Genomic DNA, 5,318 nt, shown 5'->3' on the forward strand with positions numbered 1-5,318 from the left:
AAATCCACCAGCCACTCCTCGGAAGGAAGATGGGGCAATCTACTTCCGTAGTGATACTGCCTCGGAAACCCAAGGAGGGGTCACTATGAGTTGGGTCCGACTCGACGGCACATAACAACAACAACATGTTGCGGTGTGTAATTTGCTGATGTTATCACTCTCAGATGTAATGATTCCAACTCCCAAAGACAAAGATCAGATTTATAGAGATAGAGATAATAAAAGGCAATAATAATTTAATAATGACTCGATGGCAAACAACAACAACAACAACAATAATGAAAACTTAAAAAAAAAAATTGGTATCTGATTTACATCAACAGACTTACAGTGGCAACTTACGAGGAATGAAAATGCATTGCAGGTAAGGGACTACCTGAAACTTCAAATTCCCTTCTCTGACCAAGCTCCTGTTCTTCAAAGGAAACTTATAAGATAACGAAACAAACAACTTGAATCACTTTTATACAAGATTTAATCACCTCTCACCTTGTCTTCTGAGTACTACACATAATTTAAATATGAAAAGCAGTCTTCTGTGGCTTCCTAACATGCTTTAGATTAGAGCAGAGGTTCCCCAAATATGGTTTAGGGCAGAGAGCCCCTGAGATCAAAACTATTTTCCTAATAATACAAAGACATACCCTCTTTCTCTCATAGGTTTAAAGTGGACTTTTCCAAAGGGTATGTGACATGCAGTATGCACAACAGACTGGATGAAGAAGCAGGTAGTATGAGAGTCCAGCTGCCTTGTATAAGTCAAATGTTAAAGAGCCCTGCAATCATGAAAATCAATCCCATACTTTTCACTTCTTTTTCACTAAAAGCAATCCCTTCATTATTCCTCTAAATCCCTTTTTCTCTCTCAGTGACATCTCATGTATATGGACTTTTATTTTGTTGCTTTGGTTTTCTAACTAGAGCCCTTCCTTCCATCTCCACCTACTGAAGATCTTTTCTATGAGAATTATTCCCTTCCTCTCCTACATCATCATTTTCCTCTTCAATGGACTGCCTCTGGCATATAAGCATGCTCTATCTCTGGGAGCTCTGGTGGCATAGTGTCTGAGCCATTTGAAACTGTTAACCAAAAGGCTGGCAGTTCAAACCCACCAGCCACTCTCCTCAGAAGGATGGCTGGGCAATCTATTTCTACAGAGATACTGCCTCGGAAACCCAAGGAAGGGTCGCTATGAGTCGGATCCAACTTGACAGCAGTGAGCTTTCTACTATCTCTAATTCAAAAATAAAAACCTTCCTTAACTCCATGATCCCTCCCCACCTTCTTCCCCTTTCTCTGCTCCTTCTCATAATCAAACTTCTTCACTGTCTACAATGACAGTTCCATTTCCTCATTTCTCATTTACTCTATTCAACCTACTTCAGTATGGTTATGGCACCATCATCCGACCACAGCTGCTTTTATGAAGGCCTCCATATTGCCAGATCATCTTTTTCCTCTTCTTACTTGACTTCTAGGAGCTCTGGTGGCATAGTGCCTAAGGCATTTGACTGCTAACCAGAAAGCTGGTGGTTCAAACCCACCAGTCACTCCTCAGAAGGAAGGTTGTGCAATCTACTTCCATAGTGATATGCTCAGAAACCCAAGGAGAGGTCACTATGAGTCAGATCCAACTCGACAGCAGTGAGTTTGGTTTTACTTGAATTCTGAGCAAATAAAGAGACACATTTATCTATGCTGGATCTTCCTGCCCTACCCACTCCCTAAAGGTTAAGAGGGCCTCAAAGCTCAGTTTTGGGCTCTTCTCTTCTCTCTCTAGTCCTTCCCTGGACAAACTCATTAATTCCTGAAGTCTCTTATTTTAAATTATTTGAAAAGGTAATTCAGGGGCACAGGGCCAAATTCAAAAGGCACAAAAGGGTGGTAACTAAACCTACCTACTATCTCATTGCCAGCTACCCAATTCTGCTTCAAAAGAAGTACTGACATTATACATCCTCTTCGTCTTCTTCTCTTTTTAAAATAAAATACAAATAACAGTATACACTGTTTTTTGGTAGCTTCTTCTCCTAAAATACTACATTTTGGATATCATTATGTAGAGAGTGAGCTTCTGCATTCTTTTAAAGGTCTGTATAGTATTCTATCTTATAAAAAAAAAAAAAAAAAAACCCACAAACTCACTGTCATCACATGGATTCTGACTCATGATGACCCCCATTGAGTTTCTAAGGCTGCAAATCTTTACGGAAGCAGACTGCCTCATCTTTCTTTTGCGGTGCAGCTGGTGGGTTGGTTAGTAGCCAAATACTTTAACCACTATACCACCAGAGCTCCTCATTCTACTCTAAATATGTATTAAAATGTATTAAACTAGTCCCTAGCAGTAGGCATTTAGGTTGTTTCCAACCTTTTGCCACTGGAAAGAATGTTGCAATGAATATCCTTGATCATGTCATTTTGCATATGTGATCATATATATATGTGATAAATTTCCAGAAAGGGAGTTGCTGAATTTAAAGTTACATGTGTTTAAAATGACAGCTAAAGTTAAAAAAATAAATTAAAAAACCCCAAAAAGAACAAATGTTGGTGAGGCTGTGAAGAAACTGGAAACCTTGCTGGTAGGAAAGCAAAATTGTTATAGCTGTACTCAAAAACTCTAAACTCATTGCCATCGAGTTGATTCTGATTCCCAGACACCCCACATTGCGTTTCCAAGGCAGTAAATCTTTATGGAAGTAGATCACCTTATCTTCTGTGGAATGGCTGGTGGGTTTTAACCACCAGCCTTCTAGTTAGCAGTCAAATGCCTTAGGCACTGTACCACCAGAGCTCCATAGCTGTACAGTGGCTGTGGAAAACAATGTGGCAGTTCTTCAAAACACTAAAATAGAACTATTATAAAAAGCCAAACTTAATGCCATCAAGTGGATTCCAACTGAGAGAGACCCTGTAAGACAGAATAGTACTGCCCCATAGGATTTCTAGGGCTGCAAATCTTTACACAAGCAGATTGCCTCATCTTCCTTCGTAACAGTCCTTCTGCAGAGAGGCTGGTGCTTTAAACCACCGACCTTTTGGTTAGTAGCCAAATGCTTTAACCACTGTATCACCAGAGTTGCTTCGATGACCCAGCAATTCCAATCCTAGGTCTATACTCAAGAGACCTGAAAGCAGTAATGTGAACAGACACGTGTACACCAATGTTCAATGACACACTGTTCACAACAGCCAAGAGGTGGAAACAAACTAAGTATCCATCAATGGATAAACAAAATGTGGTATATAACAAACAATGGAATAGTACTCAGCCATAAAAAGAAATGAAGTCCTGATCCATGACATTAATGAGCCTTGAAAACTTTATGCTCAGTGAATTAAGTCAACTACAAAAGGACAAATATAATATGATCTCACTTACATGAGATAACAACAGGCAAATGAATAGAGACCAAGGTATATTAGTGAATACCAGGGGTGGGAGGAAGAGGGAAAGGGGAAACAATTGTTTAGGAAGCCGTGATTGTTTATGATGATGAGAAATTTGGAACTGATTATGAGTAGTGGTTGCACAACATGATTAACGAAGGTGATTATTACCAAATTGTATACCTGAAAAATGTCAAGTTGACAAATGTTGTGTTATATTTTTACAACAATAAAAAAATGACAGATATTGCCAATGTTCTCCAGAGGTACGAATTCACAATCGTAATGTATGGTACTTTTGTACAAATTGTATTTTGCTATACGATTTTTTACAAACCAAGCAACCTCCTTGTTAGTTTGCTATGTAAGCTATACACATTGTACGTGTGTGTGTGCATGTTCTTTACATAGGCATATTATATGTGAAAATATGGTAATTCCCATAAAATTAAATTTCATTAATATATTGATGGCAACCATAATCATATCACAGACCTTTCTTTTAAGCAATTATTTTGAATATCCAATTGTTTGACATATCTATTTGAACATCATATAAACAAATAAAATTCGATATGATTGCTGATTTTCACTCTCAAATCAGCTCATTCTCCAGTGTTTCCTTTCTCTTTAAATGGCCCATTTATAAAATAAATATCCCAAAACAAAACTTGGGAGTCAAATCTTTGACTCCTTTCTTAGGCCTTACATCAATCCAGCACTAAGTTATATCAGTTTTATCTCCTATTTTACTCTTAACCAATGTACTTCTCCCTCCTTCACTGCCACAGCCCTAATCCAAGCTTCTATAAGTAATGATCTGGTGTACTGCATTAATTCCCAACCTGTCTCCCACATCCACTCTGGTCCTCTTCTAAATTTTGAACACAGAGAAACCAAAGGACTCCCCTGAAAATGTGTATCTGATTCTGTCACCTGCAACACTTACCAAAAACAAAAACAAAACTCACTTCCAATGTCTTCTCATTGGTATTAGGCATAAATGCCAAGTTTTTATATGGTCTTCACAGCATGATATGGCCTCTACCTACTTCTTAGATCAATTCTTTTTACTCTCTTCCCTGCTCCAACTATATTGACTGTTATGAACTGACTTGTGTCTCCCCAAAATCTGTGTTGTAAATCCTAACACCTATACTTGTGGCTGAAATCCCATTTGGTAATCGGGGTTTCTTTATTATGTTAATGAGGCCATCAGTGTAGGGTGCGTCTTGCATCAATCACTTTTGAGATTTAAAAGGAGCAGATTAGGCACAGAAGCAAATAAGTACAAATGGGGAAAGGCTGATGTCACATGGAGATCATCAAGGAACTGAGGAGGAGAAGCTGAAAGAGACAAGAACTTTCTACCAGAGTGGACACCAGAAGCTGGCGGTTCAAACCCACCAGCCACTCCTTGGAAGGAAGGTTGGGCAATCTACTTCCATAGTGATGTTGTTGTTGTTATGTGCCGTCGAGTCAAACCCGACTCATAGCGACCCCTCCTTGGGTTTCTGAGGCAGAAAGAGCCTTTCCCTACAGCCAGTGCCCTGAATTCAGACTTGCAGTCTCCTAAATGGTGAGAAAACGTATTTCTGTTTTTTAAAGTCACCTACTTGTGTTTCTTTCTATTATAGCAGCACTAAGAAACTAAGACACTGATCTCATCTCAGTGGTTCAAATGCTAATTTAGGTTAATTTGTCATAGGCTTTCTCTTAATAATCTACACTTTTCTTTCAGAGTATCTCCCTCACAATTATCAAGTGGTTTTTTGTTTGTATGTTTATTACATATCCCCAAATATAAAGTAAGCTCCAGGAAGGAATACATATAATCTGAATGTCTGACATTTTATTTATTTATTTATTTTTTTTGTTGGGACCGACTCTACGGCAGTGAGTTTGGTTTTTTTTTTTTTTTTTT

This window comes from Orycteropus afer, unplaced genomic scaffold, assembly GCF_000298275.1.
Source record: "Orycteropus afer afer isolate SDZICR_OR568_19922 unplaced genomic scaffold, OryAfe1.0 scaffold00010, whole genome shotgun sequence".
In the NCBI taxonomy this organism is placed as follows: domain Eukaryota; kingdom Metazoa; phylum Chordata; class Mammalia; order Tubulidentata; family Orycteropodidae; genus Orycteropus; species Orycteropus afer.